Source organism: Elephas maximus, chromosome 9 (assembly GCF_024166365.1).
Source record: "Elephas maximus indicus isolate mEleMax1 chromosome 9, mEleMax1 primary haplotype, whole genome shotgun sequence".
Lineage (NCBI taxonomy): Eukaryota > Metazoa > Chordata > Mammalia > Proboscidea > Elephantidae > Elephas > Elephas maximus.
Genome location: NC_064827.1, coordinates 114,106,342 through 114,129,292, shown reverse-complemented (window position 1 = coordinate 114,129,292; position 22,951 = coordinate 114,106,342). Strand labels below are relative to the sequence as shown.

At 41.5% G+C, this 22,951-nt stretch overlaps 1 protein-coding gene and 1 long non-coding RNA gene across 3 annotated transcripts in view; one reads left to right on the top strand and one right to left on the bottom strand.

Moving 5' to 3' along the window:
• Window positions 1–22,951, bottom strand: part of LOC126083166 (transforming protein RhoA-like) — an 885,451-nt gene that overhangs the window by 768,215 nt on the left and 94,285 nt on the right. The window lies entirely within an intron of this gene.
• The window catches only part of LOC126083174 (uncharacterized), a 35,663-nt gene continuing 27,220 nt past the window's right edge, over window positions 14,509–22,951 (top strand). For both annotated transcript variants that reach the window (XR_007518737.1, XR_007518738.1), the window contains exon 1: window positions 14,509–14,588. This is a non-coding gene — a long non-coding RNA (uncharacterized LOC126083174). The remainder of the gene's footprint in view (window positions 14,589–22,951) is intronic.

Here is a 22,951-nt window from a genome sequence, read left to right as displayed (position 1 = left end):
CTAGTAAATAATATTAGGATAATGATTCCAATATAAAGATTAACTTCACGTACAAGGTGGTCAGCATCAATTGAGACAAAGCACCTGAATGTGTTGTACACAGAGAGGTGTGGTCAATATTATCAGGAATATATCTTCTCATAACGTATCCCATCACCCTCACGACCTTCACTCAAGTGTTCCTAAAGACCCTAACCTCCATTGTGTCTCCCCAAGATCTCTTTATCTGAAAGCTGCAGGATAATCTCAGCTGCCCCCACTGATTGGAAACTCACATGAGAAAGCAGGAAAGAGCTTCTGTATCAGGGCTTTGGGGATGGTGCCTCTGGGCCAGAGACTTGAAGCATTGCCAACGTCCATAGCTCTGGTAAACACCCTGGGGATTACAGGAGGAGTCATCCAGCGAAGGCCTGGATTGCGTGACGGCCAGGCTTTCCTCCCCAGAAGAAGCATGTTGGCCTGAGCAAGCCTTCACTTGGGGGAAAATGGAGGCCAGCTGGGCAGCTGGTGGTGGAGCTTGAAGCAAAAGAGCTGGGAACCAAATTCCCCTACAAGCCTGAGTAGCCACAACAGAAGTGGCAGGGATCACAGCAGAGGCTTCCCTATAAGGGGGTGGAGCATGCTCAACTGCCCCACTTGGAGCCCCTGGGGCACTCCAATTAAGTTGGGTCTGCTCCATGACAAAGGTCTGAATTCCAGGGAGCTCTGCTGATCTCCCTTCTGTCCTCACTTGAACAATGACCTTTGCAGGCCTGGCCCCACTGGGGCCAGAATCCCCAACACTTGGCACTGGAAGTGTCCTGGGGAAAGCAGAGGGTCCCAGAGGTGTGCGTGGAGGGCTTGATGAAGTCATGAGTGGCAGCGGGTGCTGCTCCCAGGGTGTTTGGTGTGAGGGTCCGGGAGTGTGTGCGGGAAAGGGCAGTGCAGTGAAAGGAGACATAGAGGTACCAGGATTTATCGTCCTATCTGGTCCCAGCACTGGAGTTACCGTTGAGAAAAAGAAAAGTGTAAATGGAGGAGGAGGAAAGGCAACCAGGTTGTAGGTCATCCGAATTCCCTGCCTGGTCACTGGGAATCAGCAAATGAATCTCAACTAATTGGTAGCAGTATGGAAAGGGGAACTGGTGAAGACTGCAAAAAATCTCTGGAGTGATTTAGGTGTTCCTTCCTTCCAGTTGAGACATTTTCTGCTAGAGAACTTATAAGCAGTTCAACCAGACTCCCAGGCCTCTGTCTACCAAGAAGTAAGAGGCCCAAGCTATCAATGACTCACAGAACCTGTATAGGAATCCCAGGCAGACAGGCTGCCACTCTCATAAGCTGTTTCCAACCCATGGAATAGAGTTGACATCCACTCTGTCCGAAATGCCCCCAGCAGGCTCACTAGCAGGGAAGGGACTTTCTGAAGTAGAAAGTGTCCTCTGGACTTTCTTGAAGGAGTGAGTCTTCAAAAGAGTGGTTTCCCCATCTCCTCCTGAGTGTTTCTTTTCATGATGCACACTATAAAACCCCATTCCTCTTACCCCGACATCCTGTGTCTATTTTCCAACCTTCCTGTTCAGGCTCCCTGGGTGGGATATTCTGGGTAGTGTTAAGGGTCCACTCCTTTTTCCTGCTCAGACAGCTTGTCCCCAGGGGAAGTCAATTCCCAAGGATTGGAGGGGTGGCAGGAACCTGATAACATACCCCCTCCCCTCCAGGACTACTTCCTTCTGAAGACATCTCCACAGGCTTGGGCACTGACCACAGCTGTCTGGCAGCCTTCAGCATGTGAAATCGCCATGTCCTGGACTCAGAGTGTGATCTGTCTCCAACAGATGCTCATGGATCCAAGAAAAGGAGGGAAAAGTTTGAAGCTAAACAGGAGTAGAATGTAGGACTCCAGACATTCTACAGTGGGGGAGGGGTGGAGGGCAGGTGGGGATGAGGAGACATTCCATGAAAGGGATCTGACAGGTAGGCAAAAGCTACATGTTTCCTTCAAATTACAGTTGACAGCACAAATCGTGTGAACCTCTTAGGGCCATTTGTGGGTTCTTTCTCAGATCCTCAGCACAGAGGCTCTACTCTAGACTTCAATTCTTATCTACATACCTGCTTTTGTGCTCCTACAGCCACCTTTTCCCCAACTCTGGGAGGTAGGTTCTTGAATTATTACACGGGCACCAGTACTTCATGAACAAAATTCAGGACACTTTGTCTAATGGAAGGTGGGGTACATATAGAGACAAGGAATCTGAGTGTTTGAAATTAGGGTTTTCTGAGAAGTTCCATTGTGTTTGGTGTGTGTGCATACAGTATTGTATGCATTATTGTTTAGGAAGCAGTCCTTATGTCCCTGAACTCCCGTTCGTTACTGAAAACTCTGGGGGCTGCAGTATGGCCAGCCTTACTCATGATCCTTTTTCCTGGAAAGTCCCTCTGTATCAAAGGAAGGCCGACAGCCTCTAATTCCATGACCAGAAGTAGATTCCTGTTGTTTCTCAGTTTATTATGTTGTACATTCATATTTAAGTATCTTATTCCGAACCATGACTGTAATTCAGTAATTAAACAAACATACCTCTGCATGATTAAAAAGTCAAAGAATTCCAGATGGATTGTACAGTGGCAACTCCTCCCCAACCCCCACACCTTTTCTTGGCGACCAAATTCTCCATCTGAGTGGAAGTCAATGATATTTTCTATTTCTTTTTCCTCTTCCCAAAAATATTGTATGTGACTTAGAGTAACTAACAGAAGCTATGCTCATTTACCAAAAGTGCTTTCAGTTTCCTTTTTTCTCATACAATTAAGGTGTGTTCCTATATACGTATATATGTATTTTCCCTTAAAATTAATGCAATCTTGTGCATTTATGCTTTTTTTTTTCCTTTCTGAATCAATGATCCTATTTGTATTCTTACATATATCCTAGATTCTACAATAAGAACTTTAACATCCTCGTTAACTTCAAAGTTACCCCAAGAATAGGCTTGCTGGATTTAGGAAGTAAAATACAGGACTCCAAAGAATCCCTGTGTAATATGGGGACATGCTTTCAAGAACACTGCACCACGAGGTCTCCAAAAAAACATTAGTCCTTGTTCCTCAGAAATTTGAAGTTGACAAGTAGCCTGTATTTTATCTGGAAAACCCACTGGAGTTAAAAAAAAAAAACAAAAAAAAAAACTTAGCTATTATGACTTACTCACCCTCATAAGAACAGAACTGAATTTGTAGTCAGAAGGTCAGAGTTGGAATCTTGGTTCCATAAGCAAAACACAGCACTCAAACCAAACAGCACACCAATTATACAGAATCTTACAGGTCATTTTGATCATCTGGGATATTAAATGGTCATCAAACGCTCTGGAGCCTGTAGGCTTAGTGGGCATGGGAGCAGATACAAGGACCATGGAGAAGAAAATATATTTCTCTGAAACTAAATGAGCTTAGGAATCAACTTGAGGGCAATGAGTTTTTGTTTTTTGTTTTTTTCCCAACAGCTCTGGGTTCTTCAGGTGTTAGACAGAGCCCCATGTCCCTAAAATGGGTGAGTATCTTGAGGCCAAAACAGGATTCTACTCACCAAAGTCAAATCACACACACACTTGCTCCTATCAAACCCCTACCTGGCCATTCTGAGCCATGAAGTCCTACACACACCCCTGCTCTTTGGAATCCAAGCTTATCAAGGTATGTGCTCATATCTTTGTGGGAGTCATGGTAGAATGTTCACTAAATAAAGTATGTTTGACTATTTTTTTATCATCAGCATAATTTTCAGTGTACTAAAATGAGTTGAAAGAGCGCTCATTTTGTTGTTTCAGGAAGAGACGCTTGATGCAAAATTGGTTCAGGAAGATGAAGGGTGCTGAACCTACGTGATTGCAATGAGAAAAGTAACGTGAGACCAACTTTAATCCTGCTCTCACAGCAGTAGTGGCCTTCCGATGGGAGGCTGTAAAGGAAGGAGAGAGACATTGAGGAGGAGTGTTCCACAACGACAGGCTTCACTCAGAAAATTTCCTTGCTGGCACTAACTTAGATTCTTGTCACTGGGGAAGAAATTTTGACTCAAGAGGGTAATGTGGAAAAAGACAATAGTAGTCGTATTATAGTGGAGAAGCAGAGCATTGGAAGCCCCTCTTTGCTACAATTATGTGACAGGGTCATTTCATAAGATGGTCCTCATGAATTGCCTTGTGATGTCTGAGTTTTATCTGAAATATAAACCTGATAAGACCCAATGAATATTTCTATCTTCAGCATCCACAGTGTTTGCCCAACCTGTGTGAAAAGAGCGCCTGCATGCAGCTTCTGCCTCTCTAGAAATTGCTTGGGCTTAATTCCCTGCAACCAGGGAGTAGCTTCTTGCATGCATCTATCTTTGTATTTTCTCTGGCACCTACAATGAACAACTCTACTTATGTCTTAGCTTAGATGATGAAGTTAGAGAGATTCAAGAAAAACGGCCCTGATATTTTTAAAAGCTACTCATGGTGATCGATAAAAGTAAAATCTTGGCGTCTTTTCTTAGGACTTGAGCTTCTATCATGTAGCAACCTTAAATGATTTTCAATCCAGGCTGATGGTGGGGCAAATCAGTGCATCTAGTCCTTCAAGAAACGCAGACTTGCTCTTTGATATTTCCGCTTGCCAGTTAGTCCATCAATTTTTTCCCATTGTACATACTTATTTGGATTTAGGACCATTGGATTTGAATGAGTGAGCCCAGAGCCAATGATTTAAACATAGCATTGTGGAGGAACATTAATGTCCACATTCTGCAATTTCCTTTTCTACTGCCTGAAAATATTCGACCATTGAAGCGTATGTGACTAAGTTAGCCCTTAGGAAATTTACTAATATTTGTCGTGAAAGTGCAAAGCCAAAAGTCCTTTGGAACTGGTTCTCAGACCATCACTATAGAAAAACTCTAAGGCCTGCACTGACCACTGAAAAAAATCATCTCTGTTCTTGGGTCATAGAACACAGATGACAGACGATCTTCCACCCAATGTCAGAGCATTGGAGGAAATGACAAGATGTGATGACTGAGTCTTATTCAACTACTGTGATTTCTCTCTGAGCCTGTGCACTTGGAGGCTCCATGTGTTGGCTCTGTAGGGTCATGCAGGGAGTCATCCAAGGGAGTGAGAAGTAATACGAATCTTGTAATTTCCAGAAAAAGCTATCTGATTATTGAAATTTTTCTTAAAAAAAAAAAAACCTTAAAAGCAATACAATGATGCAATTCTGGTACAGATTTTTTCAGGGCTAACAGGAATAATGAATTTATATTAATAAAAAAAAAGGAATGTAGACAGGAAGGAAGGAACACTGGCTGAGACGTATTCCTAATCACTAAACAGGAGAAAAGTAAACTGAAGTACACATATTGAGGACTTTTCCCTTAAGAGATCTCTTAGCATGCATTCCTAGAAGATTTGCAGAGCCAGGGACAGTGAGATTACGGTATAATGCACGTAAAAACGCAAATACAATGTAGTAGGAAGTGCAGAGGCAGGCGATGTGAAAATCAAGCATTTCTTATTGCAAGGCAGTCTGGGAGGTTTGAATTATCAGCAGGGATGCCTGAGGCAAAATTTTGCCCTTGGGTGATGGAGTTCTTGCCTTCTAAGAGCAGCATTGCTGTGTGCCTTGTCTAGTAGGAAAACTGGGAGGTCATATCTGGAATTAGGGGCTTTAAAAAGAGCAAGCTTGATACCGTCCACATTTCAATTGAGTTTATTTCTCACTTTGTTAACTAATTCTTCTTAAGCAGCAATCTTTGAAATTTGGACTAAAGGAGCACCGTAGTTATTGGTGATATTCATTGATTTTGGAGCGAATCTGTTACTTAGGTATAAAGTGACTTCAGGGGTTAGTTGCAGTTCAAGAATTGATGGGTATTTTGGCGCAGTGTTTCCGGGGAGTACTCAAGTCTGAACTAGTTCAGTAAGCCTGTTTTTTTGTTCTTTTTTTAATGAATTTGGGATTCTGTGCCACATTTTTCTCCCATTCTCTCTGAATCCATCTGTTATGGCCCTGATCCCAAGGGATGGTAGTGGTAGCTGGGAATCATCTAGTCTTCTGGTCTCAGGGCAGATGAGGCTGTGGTTTATGTAGACTATTTGTCTTGTAGACAAGTTTCTTTTTGAGTCTTTGGTTTCCTACATTCTCTTTTGCTGCAGATGAGTAGAGACCAAGAGTTGTATCTGAGAAGGCCACTATCAAGCTTTTAAAAGCCCAGACACTACTCAGCAAACTAGGACATAATATATAACTTTATGAACTGTATTATGCCAATGGACCCAGATGTTTCACCAGACTCTAGTCTTAATACTTCAAATCCAGAAGACCAATTCCGTGAGGTGTTTGCTTATGCCTAAGAAATATTCATAATTGTTCCCTCTATGTGATTTATTATATATATTAATAAGTGTGCACACAGGCCCACAGATGTATACACATATACAGATGCACCTATATTTACATGTATGTACTCTCTTACATACACACTTATACACATACATACTTACCTGCATGTATATATACCTGCATATATATCTTTTGGTTGTTTTCCCTTATGTTTCAAAATTACTTATTACATGCTATTACTAACAAGTTCTTTTTGCTTGTGTACATTTTACTGACATGGTCTATGTTCATCAAGCTGTGTACACTTCACCCTCATTTGGTGTTACCTTTCGCATCACCGAAAATAACCAGTGTCTACTCTCTAGGAAGTGAATTTCCATTTTCCCCCACGCCGTCTCTGGTAAACACTAGTGAACATCATTTTCTGCATATTTTTATTTGTTCATGTCGTTTCATAAATGTCATAACAGAAAATATTTGTTTTATTTTATGACTGACTTATTTCACTGGAAGTAATGCCCTCCAGTTTCTTCCATGTTCCAAGGTGTTTATGGAACTCATTTTTATTTATTGCTGAGTAGTATTCCATGGTGTGTACGCATCATATCTTACTTTTCCATTCAACTATTGACAGGAACTTAGGTTGTTTCCATCTTTTTGCTATTGTGAATAGTGCTGCAATGAAAATAGGTGTGCATACGTTTGTTCATGGCACTTCTATAGATCCCTAGGGTATACACCTGCAGTGGGATTGCTGGGTTATATGGCAGCTCTACCTTCAGTTGTTTTAGGAACCACCAGACTATTTTGCAAAATAGCTACATCATTTTGCATTTTCACCAGCAATGGATGAGGGTTCCAGTATCTCCACATCCCCTCCAAGGCTTGTTGTTTTCCCTTTTTTTGTTTTTGATTATTTTATCTTAGCCATCGTAGTTGGAGTGAAATGGTATGTCATTGTGGCTTTGGTTTGCGTTTCCCTGATGCTAATGATGCTGAGCATCTTCTCATGTGTCTGTTGGCCATTTGAATATTCTCTTTGGTGAAATGTCTGTTCATGTTCTTTGCCCATTTTTTTGGTATGGTTATTTGTCTTTTGATTAAGTTGTGGAAGTTTGCTCTATATTTTAGATACTAGACTCTGATCACTTATATCATTCCCAAAGAATTTTTCCCAGTGTGTAGACTGTCTTTTCCCTATTTTTATGAAGTCCTTTGATGAACATCAGTATTTAACTTTTATGCGGTCCCAGTTATCTATTTTGTTTTCTAATGCTTGTGCATTCACTATTGAGTCTGATAAACTGTTTGAAAACCATATATGTCCAAAAGGTTTACTCCTAAATTTTCTTCCAAGAACTGTATGGTCCTAAACGTAAATTTAGGTCCTTGAACCGTACTGATTTAGTTTTTGTGTATGGTGTCAGGTATAGATCTTGTTTCATTTTTCTGCTTGTGGAAATCCAGTTTAGCCAGCACCATTTGTTGAAGAGACTCTTCTTTCCCCTTTGAACAGATTTGACTCCTTTGTTGAAAATCGATTGATCACAGAGGCTTGGATTTATTTCTGGATTTTCAATTCTGTATCATTAGTCTGTTTGTCTACCATTGAACCAGTACCAGAATGTTTTGATTTACTATAGGTGTGGAATATGTTTTGAAGTCAGGAAGTGTGAGGCCTGTGACTTTGTTCTTCCTTTATGAAATTGCTTTGGCTATTTGGGGCCTCTTGTCTTCTCACAGAAAAATGAGGATTATTTTCCATTTATCTAAAGAAAACTATAGTAATTTTGATTAGGTTTGCATTCCATCTGTAGATCACTTTGTGTAGTATTGACACCTTGACCATTTTAAGTCATCCAATCCATGAGCACGGAATGTCTTCCCATCTATTTAAGTCTTCTTTAATATCTTTCAGCAGCGTTTTATAATTTTCATTGTATAAGCCTTTCACATCACTGGGTACATTTATTCCTATATGTTTTATTTTCTTAAATGCTATTGTAAATGGACTTCTTTTCATTCCATAAATATTTATTTTGGAATAAAAATTCCATAAATTTTTATTCAATTTCAGAAATGCTAAGGATGTGGCTTAAGCCATTCTGCTTACAAGGAACAAGGACCTAAGGAAAGCCAGGAGCTACTACTTTCTGGGAGCTGCCTCTCAACTCTCTTGGTCAATCAAGGTAACAAGTAAGTTTCAGACAAAACATTGGTGCCTCAACATTTATTGTGAAAATGTCTATGTATTAAATAAATGCAGCAGGAAATATACCGTATGACAGTAAATGTAGTGGGAAAAACCTTAGGAATGGCGTCGGGAGAAACTATGTCTTACATTTCCCAGGTCTGAAATTCTTTGGTTGTGCAGTTCTGTACTGGAATTTTCAAAGTGAATAGGAAAAACAAACAGTATTTTTTGAAAGTCCATTCTGCAGAAGGAATGAATGTGGTCCAGAGTGTATCTAAATGTGGAAGAGCACTCTTCCCAATTCCAGGATACTGTATTTTAAGTGGAGGCCTGGTTGCAAAGCAGTTAAAAGCCCAGCTGCTAACAAAAAGTTGGCAGTTGAAATCCACCATCCACTCCTTGCAAACTCTATGGGTCAGTTTTACCTTGTCCTATATTTTATGGGGTGGCTGTGAGTCAGAATCCACTCACAGCAAAGGGTACGCTTTAGGTAAGGAGGCACGACGGTGCGACGCTAAGCCCGCCCTGGTTTAGGAGCTCACGCATGCGTACAACCTCCTGGGACAGGGCTCGGGACGCGCGAACTGATGCCCTCTAAGGGCCTCAGGCGTCAGTTGCGGAAGGTCCCCTTCTGGGAGGCGCGCTGGCAGGAGCAGGGAGGGCAGGGTCCCTAAGGGTAGGTCTCGCGGCTGGGTTGGGCTGTGCCAGGGGAGGCCTCAGACCCTGCACACAGGAGCGCACCGCTCTTCCGCTTTCTCATAGGTCAGTTCTATTACAAAGGAAGGTAAGGGACACGCAAACATCCTTGGTAATGTTGCTGCTATGCTTTACCCTCCTGTAGGCTCTTGGGTTATTTGCAGGCGTGGGTTTTGTACAGGGAGATCCCCTTTCCTGGTGTAGAATTCAGTGCCCTCAGGTTGCCAGTTTGTCCTGTGCTGGCAGTATTTATACCACGGGAAATGGCAAAGGCTGCATCTCAGGACTGCAGTGATAGTTTTCCTACTTGGTGGACTGAAGATGGGGGAGGAAATTTCAATAATGCCAGTTTAAACTGACAAGTGTGTCAAGTCATTATCTGTTGCGTTCTGAAGAATACCTAATTTTGAACAATCTTTAAGGATTTGAAAAGCACTCTCTGTTTAAGCACAGAAAGAGCTCGTGTCAAGGAAAATTCAGTCAAGTTCCAGCCTACGACCTCACTTATCTTAGGTCTTCCTTGTTAACGTAAGAAACACATCAACCAATATTCATGTTCAAATGACACTAATTTGCTCAGGAAGTGAGTGACTTTGCTGAATTGACTAAAAACCAAGCGTTTATATGTACTGTCGTGCATGGAATCATGATCGACTTGCAAGCATGGTGGATTAAGGATGCAAGAGGTTTGCAAAGATCTACAAAAGCCTCCTGCTAATGATGTGTGTATAAAAGATTTCCAGTCACGAGTACTGCATGTTCGATTGAGATCAGTAAAGTGTGTGCCACTCCTCCATGTGTATCTGGGACATTTTGTACGTGTGTATAATTCTGCAGAAAGCCAGTGTGGGTGTGTAATCCTTTGTCAGCACACAACTGTGTGTGCATTTGAGGCTTTAAGGTGCTGTATTTGTATTTCTCTCCTGGAGCAGTGGAGTGAGTCTCTGTGGGTGCATTTGGAATGTGAGGCACGTGTGTATATTAAGAGGCTGTCGGTGGTCCGTGTGTGTACTTGAGGAGATGAGAAAGTTTTGTGTTTGATTTTTGAGGGTGAAGTACTTGTGCAGTGTTGTGTATTCTGGAAATAGGGCAGAGATATAGTTGCAGGCCTCGTATGTTGAGAGGTGTGAGTGCTCCTGTCCCTATTATTTGGGACTCTGTTGGAAATGTGTTTCTATGAATTCACAATTTGGGGGTTGTGTATGTGTTGAATGGGTTCTTGGGAAGTTGATATTTGTATTGAAATGTGTGGGTTGGTGGTGTCTGCATGAATATTTGTGGTTCAGTATGAGTGTGTTCTTGTAGGGTTTGGAATGTGTTTCTCTGCTTTACAATGGGCATCTGAGGGAGTGTGCCTGTGTGTATTAGTTTGGGTGTAGGGCCTGTTCTTTTTGTTTGTTTGGGGAATGAGGGAGGATCACTGGTGTGTACTCAGGGCATGCATGCTGTGTGAATGTGTTGCTTTGGGTGCTTTTCTGGAGTTGCACAAGCATTCTTCCATGTTTGGTCTGGGTTGGAAACGTACTGTGGAAAATTGGGAATTGATTTCTGTTGGAGTATTTTGGATTGTTGGACTATGTGTAGGCAGGCAGTGTGAGGTTATATTGATATTGGAACATGTAGTGTTGCCAGGTGAAAAACCCAGGTTTTGCTTGGCATGACTTGCTATAGCCAATAAAGAAGAGGGTGAGGTGGGAGATCAGAAAGACGCCTTTATCTCCCTGTACACAGAAGGGAGCAATCGGGACTGTTCCCTCCAAGACTGCTCACAGGCAGCTTGGAGAGGTAAGCTTTTAGGACAGCAGACAAGGAAATGCAAATTCCTCATGAATATTCAGGATTGACCTTCAGGCCGGAGCTCAGAGCTTGGTGATGACTATGCCTTTTCTTTAGACAAGGGTTCCATCCCCAGGATGGCAGAAGAGGTTGATTCTCTTTCATTAGGATGTTAAGTCTCTACCCAGAGGCAGGTGGAGGCCATCTATGGCCCTTTCTGTAGTCACCTTGTCGAGGACAAGTTTAAAAGAATGTGCAGCTTATTCTGCTCAGTGTGGGAGGATAAGCCAGAGCAGGTGTCTCTCAGAAGGGTTAGGCTCTGAGGCTGCCTGCCTCAATAGGGCCATATTTTTGCCAACTTTTAGTATCCTGTATAATTTAGGTTATGTTTGGGGTATGAGGACAGTTGTATGTGTAATGAGTTTGTGTGTTTCATGAAGGGTCATGGCCGTTTGGATGAATATTATCTAGAGCTAGGTGTAATATTTTTCAGTAGGGAGTATGGTATGTAATGTGAAATGAGGAGGCATGTGTCTGATGAAAAGATGGGGCTGTGTATTTGCACAGGGAGTGGGAGAATTGTTTTTACATGTAGTAGATGCAGGTTGACATGGTTATGTGTGAGATATTGAGAATGTGGCTGTTTCGGAACATGAGATAATGGACCCGGAACGGGGTTCCAGTGTATTTATTCAGGATGTGCAAGAGATACTTCATTGTAAGTGGGGAGTATATACTGGTGTGTGTAAGTCACGAGTGGGTGGGTGAATTATTCTTGGAGTATTCTACACGTGTTTCTTTGGAGAATATTAGGGTGTTTCAAGGTGTATTTGGGCATGTTCGGATGTTGAGGAAGTGAGGCTGTATTCTAGAGACGTGTGATAATCTATAGTGTTTTGGGTGATGTACACTTTGAGGAATTGGGGGTATTCGTGTGTGTCTGTGTATGCTGTCTCTGGCATGTGTGAGCGCATGGGTGCATAATGGTGTGGGTTGTGTATGTATGTTAGCTAGAGTGCAAGGATTGTTGATGTTTTGAAGTTTTACCTGCATCTCTGAATGTGTGAGGTGTATACCCGTGGTTGGGTTTTGAGTGAGTGTATGGAGGGCTTGTATCTGTATGAAGGCAGTTAGGGTTCTTCTTTGTGCCAATTCTGGTCTAATTCTTGCAGAATTTGGTGGTATAGCTCGTATGTACGTTTTCAGTGTTCATGGGATGTACTTATATGTTAATAATACAGTTTGTATGTGGTTGTGTGTGTATTTGGTTTCATTGGTTTTCTGGGGTGTTTATTCTGGAAGATGTGGGAGGTTCAGGATGTACATTTGGAAACTGAGAGGGTTTATATAAATTGTGCATGCATTTGGGAATTGTGTGTTATGTATGTTTTAGAGATGTAGAATTTCGTGTGGGTCTGTTTTAGGGTGGCCTATTTTTTTATGAGGTGAGATTTTGAACTTGGTGGTGTTAGAGAGCTTGATTGTGTGTATGGTATTCAGTGAGTATATCTGGGTCCTCTTGGTTGTACATGTGTGTGTTCAGGCACGTGTGGAGAGTATATACATAGCTGTAGGAATGGCTGTGAGTATTCACAGTCCATAGGGTTTTTGTCTTAAGACTATAGGCAGTATGAGGTGGTATGTTTGTGTATTCAGGGTGTGGGTAGTAGTTATATGTGTGTGTTCAAGAGTTGTGAGGAGCTGTGTCTCCTGGAAATGTACAGTGATACTTGGTTTACATATTAGGGATGGGAGTTAAGGGTCCTTCTCTTTGTGCAGGTGGAATGTGTGTACGTACTAATAGGAAAGTGGATCAGGTATGCTGGAATCAGCTCCTGTTAACTTGGAATAGTAGATGGTGCTTATCTCTGCCCGAGTGTGGGTCAGTGACATCAGGCTGGTAGCTTCAGATGGGCCATGGTGGGATTATTTATATCAGGGAAATTGTCAATCTCTACAAATCAAGATTTACCACACTCCCCCCCACAGAGAGGATTGATAAGTTTTTACCGACATGGCACTGGTCAGTGCATGTCTGTTGTGTGTGTGTGTGTTTAAGTGCGTTTAAGTGTGTGTGTCTGTGCATGTCCCTGTGTGTCATTAAAATGTGCTAAGCAAGAACATTTAGGCATCATTGGGGTACTCTACTGGAGGTTGTGAGTGGAGCATCTGGGGGACTTGGGCCCTTCTGTGTGTCCATGGAAAAGGGATGTGGCAATATTGTATTCTTTCATCTCCCTTTTTCAAGCTCTATGCTTAATAAGCAATCTGAGAAGCTGGACTATATGAAAAAGACTGGGGCATGAGGTCTGGAGGAAAGTCATTGACAATCTGGGATATGCAGCTGACACACCTTGCATGCTGAAAATGAAGGCTTGAAGCACTCCCTGATAAAGGTCAAAGACTATAGCCTTCAGTGCGGATTATACTGAACATAAAGAAAATGTAGACAAATTTGAAGTTGTCAAGGGTTTCATGCGCCTTGAATCCACAATGAAGACCCATGGAAGCAGCAGTCAGGACACCAAAGGACATTTTGCATTGTCAAATCTGCTGCAAAAGACCCCCTTAAATTTCTAAAAACGAAAGGTGTCACTTTGACATTTTGTATTGGGCAAATCTGCTGCAAAAGACCCCCTGAAATTTCTAAAAATGAAAGCACACCTGACCCAAAACTGGCTGCCTTTCTATATAGTCAAAGAGCACTGGTAACCAGGAGGTAGGGAAAACACACCTGGGCCTGGGAAAAAAAGGCCCCAAGAACCCTAAGTTGACGGGACTTCAGTTGGCTGAGAAACAGCCAGATACAAGGTTAAACAGCCAGAATCCCTCCAACCTTGGCTGTGGGTAGGGTGAACCTTCTGATGTGCCCCTGTGCTGAGATATGTGAGATACAGGTAAAGGTCTCAGTCACACCTGAGCAGATGTATGGGGCCGAGCCTAGATCTGGTGAGTCAGAGCAGCTGACAGGTGAGGGGATTCAGGAACTGGGTCTGTGTTCCTTGAACAATCTGGAAGAAGATGACAGATGCCCTATTTATAGTAGTGCTTCCCAGCCACACCCCTTGGCTTTTCTGTCACAGGAGTCCTCAGGAACCCAAGAGAGAATGGACTGGATTTCCCCTGGTTTGTCTCATCTCTTAGTTCTGATCCCTACCTTCCCAGGCAGGGTTGGTGCCAGTTCCTTGGAAGTGGGAGAAGCAGGGCAGGGCTTGGGGTGGGATAAGGACAGGGGAGGGCATGGAGAAGCCCTGTGTCTGAGGGAGGGCAGGGAAGTTGGATCTAGAGAGCTTGGGGAGGCCCACCTGTGAATAGACATGGCTCTTAACTTCCCTGAGTCCTTTCTTTTCTGAAGCCTCAGGATGCTGCTAGCACTGGAAGTCTCATCTCAGCATCCTGTTTTTCTGATAGGGTGACCTGACCTTCTTTATTTTCCCCCATATTATGTTTAGCTTCAAACACAACACAGGGTGTCAAATGACCATGGTGGACCCCAGTTGACTCCACACATGCCTCCTACCTCACTTTGACCCACCAAGGACTTCTGAGCCTTATGGTGAGTCTCCATTATGGTAGATTCTACTGCCCCAAAGTGTACCGACACCTCCTTCTGGAATAATCCAGTAACTGCTTCTTTGTAGTACCAATGGATTACTTGCAGCTTGCCCAGCCTGCTTCATATGCCATTCCCAACATGATGACCTACTTTGTAGTAGTTATGTACTCTTGTTGGCAGAATGGGGATTGGCCTGGTTTTATATTGTAAAATATCATGTATTTTTAAATACGGTATTTAATCTGTAATACATGGTAGGATTTCATAGGTTTCTTTTCATTTGGTTTTGAAGATTCTTTTTGTCATTGCTTGGTTTTTAGCAATCGCTCCTCATGCTTTCTGCCTCCATCCCTCCTAGCCATTAATCTGCTCTATATCTTTGCATATTGTAGATTTTCAGGTAAAACGGGATCCTTCTTGGGATTTCAGTTATTTCACTCAGAACAGTGTTTTCAGGGTCCATGCATTTATTGCATGTTTCAGAACTTCATTGCTTTTTATGGTTGAATAATATTGTGTGTAACTATAGGTCGCATTTTGCGTTTCCATTCATCTATTTTTTTTTTTTTTTTTGCACAGCAGGGGAACACATTTACTTTTCAGTTCCTGGTTTCAGCCCCCAACCCCATGTTGCTGGATATGGTGAAGATGATGGTGGTGCCCGTGGTGCCTCACTCCTGGGGTGGGCGGGGAGAGGGACATTTAGGAGGACAGGGCTTGGCACAGGGCTTGGGGGGTATGGAGGGGAGCATGGCAGGGGGTACAGAGGGGCACTTTGGTGCACATGGTGATGGACACTTGTTGCGTGGGCACTTGTCAGAGCACAGTTGCAACAGCTTCCTTAAACAGCTGGGCTGACATTTGGACTCACACTCTTGTTCACACTTGGGCTCGCACTTTTGTTCACCCTTGGACTCAGTCTTTTGTTCACTAGATTTACTTTTATCATCACTCGACATTGTTTCTTGATTTTCTGGCCCTTCCCCCCCCCCCCCCCGCCTACCGCCCCCATCTTGGTAGAGAACTTGACAAGTAGTCTAGGGAAGTGGATGTTATGGCTATGCTCAGGAAGGTGGGCTTTCCCTCTGGTTCCTCCATCCAGCTCTGAAGAATCCAGGGAAGGGGGGAGGGGGACCCCGCATCTGTGAGATCATGCCCGGCATCATCAAGGAGGTATCGTTGTGTGGCTGCAGAGCTCCAGCTCAACACCAGAGCTTGTTGTGCGAATAGACCTATGAGTAATCACCCTCTTTGCTGTCCCAACTCTTCCCTCAAAATTCATGCTGGTGAAACCAGACTGCAGTGAAGGCTACTGAGCTCTAAGTGTAGTCAGGCACACTGCTGCCAGGAACAGAAAAGCTTCTCACTAGGGCTACCCATAGTCTCTGTTTTCTCCCCTAGCCTCTCCAAACACTGCTATTTTGTGTGGTGTTGAGTCGATTCTGACTCATGGTGACGCTATAGAACAGAGTAGAAATTCCCCATAGGGTTTCCAAGGCTGCAACTTTTTTTTTTTATTGTGCTTTAAGTGAAAGTTTACAAACCAAGTCACTCTCTCATATAAAAACTTATATACACCTGGCTACATCGCCCTAGTTGCTCTTCCTCTAATGAGACAGCACACTCCTTCCCTCCACTCTCTAATTTATGTCCATTTGGCCACCTTCGGACCCCCTCTGCCCTCTCCTCTCCAGATAGGGGCTGCCCACATAGTCTCATGAGTCTACTTGATCCAAGAAGCTCACTATTCAGCAGTATCATTTTCTATCCCATAGTCCAGTCCAATCCCTGTCTGAAGAGTTGGCTTTGGGAATGATTCCTCTCTTGGGCTAATCAAAGGTCTGGGGACCATGACCTCTGGGGTCCTTCTAGACTCAGTCAGATCATTGAGTCTGGTCTTTTTAGGAGAATTTGAGGTCTGCATCCCACTGCTCTCCTGCTCCCTCAGGGGTTCTCTGTTATGTTCCCTGTCAGGGGCAGTCATAGGTTGTAGCCGGGCACCATCTATTTCTTCTGGTCTCAGGCCGATGTGGTCTCTGGTTTATGTGGTCCTTTCTGTCTTTCGGGCTCATAATTATCTTGTGTTCTTGGTGTTCTTCATCCTCCTTTGGTCCAGGTGGGTTGAGACCAATTGAAGCATCTTAGATGGCCACTTGCTAGCATTTAAGACCCCAAACACCACTCTCCAAAGTGGGATGCAGAACATTTTTTCAGGAGATTTTATTATGCCAATTGACTTAGAAGTCCCCTGAAACCATGGTCCCCAAATCCCCGCCCCTCCTACACTGGCCTTAGAAGCGTTCAGTTTATTCAGGAGACTTCTTTGCTTTTGGTTTAGTCCCATTGTGCTGACCTCTCCTGTATTGTGTGTTGTCTTTCCCTTCACCTAAAATAATTCTTATATACTATCTAATTAGTGAAAACCCCTCTCCCTCCTCCCTCCCCACTCTCCTAGCAATTAAAGAATATTTTCTTCTCTGTTTAAACTATTTTTCGAGTTCTTATAATAGTGGGCTCATACAATATTTGTCCTTTTGCAACTAATTTCACTAAGCATAATGCCTTCCAGATTCGTCTATATGATGAACTATTTCACAGATTCATGATTGCTCTTTATCGATGCTTAGTATTCCATTGTGTGACTGTTCATGGGTACCTCGATTGCTTCTATCTTTTTCCTAGTCTAAAAGATGCTGCAGTAAACATGGGTGTGCATGTATCTGATCGTGTCAAGACTCTTATTTCTCTAGGATACATTCCAAGGAGTGGGATTGCTGGATTGTGTGGTGGTTCTATTTCTAGCATTTTAAGGAGGGGCCAAATCGATTTCCAAACTGATTGTACCATTTTACATTCCCACCAGCAGTGTATAAGTGTTCCAGTCTCTTCACAACCTCTCCAACATTCATTATTTTGTGTTTTTTGGATTCATGCCAGCCTTGTTGAAGTGAGATGGAATTTCATTGTAGTTTTCATTTGCGTTTCTCTAATGGCTAATGATCATAAGCACTTCCTCATGTATCTGTTAGCTACCTGAATGTATTCTTTAGACAAGTCTCTGTTCATATCCTTTGCCCATTTTTTACTTGGCTCATTTGTCTTTTTGTAGTTGACTTTTTGCAGTATCATGTAGATTTTAGTGATCAGATGCTGATCATAAATGTCATAGCTAAAAAAACTTTTTCCCAGTCTTTGGATGAGCATAGGTGTTTGATTTTTAGGAGCTCCCAGTTATCTAGTTTCTCTTCTGCATCGTTAGTAATGTTTTGTATACTGTTTATGCCATGTATTAGGGCTCCTAGCATTGTCCCTATTTTTTCTTCCATGATCTTTATCGTTTTAGATTTTATATTTAGGCCATTGATCCATTTTGAATTATTTTTTATGCATGGCGTGAGGTATGGGTCTTGTTTCATTTTTTTGCAGATGGATATCCAGTTATGCCAGCACCATTTGTTAAAGAAACTGTCTTTTACCTGTTTAACTGACTTCGAGCTTTTATCAAATATCAGTTGCTCATATGTGGATGGATTTATGTCTGGATTCTCAATTCTGTTCCATTGGTCTATGTATCTGTTGTTGTACCAGTACCAGGCTGGTTTGACTGCTTTGGAGGTATAATAGGTTCTAAAATCAGGTATAGGGAGGCCTCCCACATTGTTCTTCTTTTTCCGTAATGCTTTACTTATCCGGGGCCTCTTTCCCTTCCATATGAAGTTGGTGATTTCTTTCTCCATCTCATTAAAAAAAGTCGTTGGAATTTGGATCGGAATCGCATTGTATCTATAGATGGCTTTTGGTAGAAAAGGCATTTTTACAATGTTAAGTCTTCCTATCTGTGAGCAAGGTATGTTTTTCCACTTATGCGGGTCTCTTTTGCTTTCCTGCGGCAGCGTCTCGTAGTTTTCTTTCTATAGGTCTTTTACATCTCTGGTAAGATTTATTCCTAAGTATTTTATCATCTTGGGGGCTACTTTAAATGGTATTGATTTCGCGTTTTCCTCTTGAATGTTCTTTTTGTTAGTGTAGAGGAATCCACCTGATTTTTGTATGTTTATCTTGTATCCTGATGCTGTGCTGAACTCTTCTATTAGTTTCAGTAGTTTTCCTGAGAATTCTTTAGGGTTTTCTGTGTATAAGATTATGTCATCTGCAAATAGAGATACTTTGACTTCTTCCTTACCGATCTGGATGCTTTGATTTTTTTATCTAGCCTAATTGCTCTGGTTAGGACCTCCAGCAGAATGTTGAATAAGAATGGTGATAAAGGGCATCCTTGTCTGGTTCCTGATCTCAAGGGGAATGCTTTCAGACTCTTTCCATTTGGGATCATGTTGGCTGTTGGCTTTGTTTAAATGCCCGTTATTATGCTGAGGAATTTTCCTTCTATTCATATTTTGCTGAGAGTTTTTATCATGAATCGGTGTTGAACTTTGTCAAATACCTTTTCTGCATCAATTGATAAGATGATGTGGTTCTTCTCTTTTGTTTTATTTACATGATGGGTTACATTGTTATTCTAATGTTGAACCATCCCTGCATACCTGGTATGACTCCCACTTAGTCATGGTGAATTATTTTTTTGATATGATGTTGAATTCTATTGTCTAGAACTTTGTTAAGCATTTTTTCATCTATGTTCATGAAGGATATAGGTCTATAATTTTCTTTTCTTGTGGTGTCTTTACCTGGTTTTGGTATCAGAGATATGCTGGCTGCACAGAATGAGTTTGAAAGTATTCCATCCTTTTCTATGCTCCGAAATACCTTTAGTAGTGGTGTTAACTCTTCTCCGAAAGTTCGGTAGAACTCTCCAGTGAATTGGTCCTCGCCAGGCCTTTTTTTTTGTTGGGAGTTTTTTGATTACCTTTTGAATCTCTTCTTTTGTTGTGGGTTCGTTTAGTTGTTCTACCTGTGTTTGGGAAACCCTGGTGGCATAGTGGTTAAGTGCTATGGCTGCTAACCAAAAGGTCAGCAGTTCGAATCCGCCAGGCGCTCCTTGGAAACTCTATGGGGCAATTCTATTTTGTCCTGTAGGGTCGCTGTGTGTCGGAATCGACTCGACAGCATTGGGTTTGGTTTTTTTGGTTTACCTCTGCTTGTGTTAGTTCAGGTAGGCAGTGTGTTTCTAGAAATTCATCCATTTCTTCTAGGTTTTCAAATTTGTTAGAGTACAATTTTTCATAATAACCAGATATGATTCTTTTAATTTCAGTTGGGTCTCTTGTGATATCGCCCATCTCATTTCTCATTTGGGTTATTTGCTTCCTTTACCTGTTTTTCTTCTGTTAGTTTGGTCATTGGTTTATCAATTTTGTTAATTTTTTCAAAGAAGCCGCTTTTGGTCTTGTTAACTCTGTTGTTTTTCTGTTATCTATTTCATTTAATTCTGCTCTGATTTTTATTTTTGCTTTCTTCTGGTGCCTGAGGTTTTCCTTTGTTGCTCTCTTACTATTTGTTCAAGTTGTAGGGATAATTCTTTGATTTTGGCCCTTTCTTCTTTTTGCAGGTGTGCATTTATTGACATAAATCGAAGCCTGAGCACTGCTTTCACTGTGTCCCAAGGGTTCTGATATGAAGTGTTTTCATTCTCACTGAATTTTGTGAATTTCTTTATTGTAACCTTAATGTCTTCTTTAACCCAGTCATTTTTTAGCTGGGTATTGCTTAGTTTCCAAGTGTTGGATTTCTTTTCCCTGATTTACTGTTATTGATTTCTACTTTTATGACCTTATGGACAGAGAAGATGCTTTGTAATATTTCAATGTTTTGGCTTCAGCTAAGGCTTGCTTTATGACCTAATATGTGGTCTATTCTAAGAAATGTTACATGTGCATTGGAAAAGAAAGTATACTTCGTTGCTGCTGGGTGGAGTGTTCTGTATATGTCTATAAGGTCGAGTTGGTTGATTGTGGCATTTAGATCTTCCGTGTCTTTAATGAGCTTCTTTCTGGATGTTCTGTCCTTCACCGAAAGAGGTGTGTTGAAGTCTTCTACTATTATTGTGAAGCTGTCTATCTCACTTTTCAATGCTGTTAGAGTTTGTTTTATGTATCTTGCAGCCCTGTCATTGGGTGCATAAATATTTAATATTTTTTTATCCTCCTGGTATAGTGTCCCTTTATTCATTACATAGTGTCCTTCCTTATCCTTTGTGGTGGATTTAACTTTAAAGTCTCTTTAGTCAGAAATTAATATTGCCACTCCTGCCCTTTACTGATTTTTTCTTTGCTTGATTTATTTTTTTCCATCCTTTGAGTTTGTTTATTTGTATCTCTAAATCTAATGTGTGTCTCTCATAGGCAGCATATAGACAGATTATGTTTTTCATCCATTCTGCCACTCTCTGTCTCTTTATTGGTGCATTTAGTCCATTTACATTCAGCGTAATGATGGATAGGTGTGAGTTCATTGCTGTCATTTTGATGTCTTTTTTGTGTGTGTTATTGACAGTTTCTTTTTCCCAGTTAATTTTTTGTGCTGAGTAGTTTATGTTTATATATTGTCCTTTATTCTTATTCGTTGTAGTTGATTTTGTTTCTGCTGAGTCTCTATTTTTTTCTTGTACTTTATTTTGATGAATAGGATTGTTAGTCTCCTTTGTGGTTACCTTAATATTTACCCCCATTTTTCTAAGTTTAAACCTAACTTTTTTTTTTATATATCAACTTGCCTTCCTCTCCATATGAAAGATCATTTCTTAGTCCATCTTTATTGTTTTAATGTTGTGTTCTTTTACATTACGACATCGCTGTTACCCTGTTTTGAGGGTTTTTTTCTCTTGATTTATTTTTATGATTTCCCTATCTGGGTTGACATCTGATTTCTCTGCCCAGTGTTCGAGTCTTGGGTTGATATCTGATATTATTGATCTTCTAAGCAGAGAACTCCCTTTAGTATTTTTTGTAGTTTTGATTTGGTTTATATGAATTCCCTGAATTTTATTGAGAAATGTCCTAATTTTGCCTTTATATTTGAGAGACAGTTTTGTTGGATATACGATTCTTGGCTGGAATTTTTTTTTTCCTTCACTGCTTTATATAAGTCATCCCGCTGCCTTCTTACCTGCATGGTTGCTGCTGAGTAGTCGGAGCTTATTCTTATTGACTCTCTTTTGTACGTGACTTTTCGTTTATCCCTAGCTGCTCTTAAAATTCTCTCTTTATCTTTGGTTTTGGCAAGTTTGATTGTAATATGTCTTGGTGATTTTCTTTTAAGATCTACCTTATGTGGAGTTCAATAAGCACCTTGGGTAGATATCTTCTCAACTTTCACGGTGTCAGGGAAGTTTTCTGCTAACAAATCATCAACAATTCTCTCTGTATTTTCTGTTATCCCTTTCTGTTCTTGTACTCCAATCACATTATTTCTCTTGATAGAGTTCCACATGATTCTTAGGGTTTCTTCATTTTTTAAATTCTTTTATCTGATTTTTCTTCAAATATATTGGTGTCAAGTGCTCTATCTTCAATCTCACCAATTCTGCCTTCCCCTTGCTCAATTCTGCTCCTCTGATTTTCTATTGAGTTGTCTAATTCTGTACTTTTATTGTTAATCTTCTGAATTTCTGATTGTTGTCTCTCTATGGATTCTTACAGCTTATTAAATTTTTCATTATGTTCTTAAATAACCTTTTTAATTTCTTCAACGGCTTTATCTGTGTTCCTTGGGTTGTTCCGCGTATTGCCTGGTCTCCTTCCTATCTCGTTCCTGAAGTCTTGAAGAGTTCTGTATATTAATCTTTTGTATTCTGCATCTGGTAATTCCAGAAAGGCAGGAAGATCCCTTGATTCTTTTTGTTCAGAGCTTGTTGAAGTGATCATGGTCTGCTTCTTTATGTGATTTGATATTGACTGTTGTCTCCGAGCCATCCATAAGTTATTATATTTCTTTCATTTATGTTTGCTTAGTATATCCTAGCCTCCTGCTTTGTTTTGTTTTGATATGTCTAAGTAGGTTGCTTGATTGAGCTATCTTGATTATTTTACCTTTGAAGCTCTAATATCCTGTCACCAGATTGCTAGAGCTGTTACCAGGTGTATAAGCCTAGGAGTCCATTCACTTTTCTTGTATGGATTCAGCTCAGGTGTCCAGGTAGTTGGTCATCATGTGTGTGGTACAGGCTCTGTCCTACAGTCTTAGAGGGGCCGGGGTTATTGGTGTAGGTACCAGTGTCTGGTTGCAGCAGGGGGCCATGCTCTGAAAAAGGCGGGGAGCTGACAACTCTCTCCTAAGTGTCTGTGAGGAAAGTATGTCCCTGTTCCCTAGAGTGCATAGGTGGGTGGGTTCTGCAGACGGACCTTGGGCACCCACTGCTTTTGGTCGTAAGGACTGGCAGGTACCCGTTAAACTTGCATCTCTGT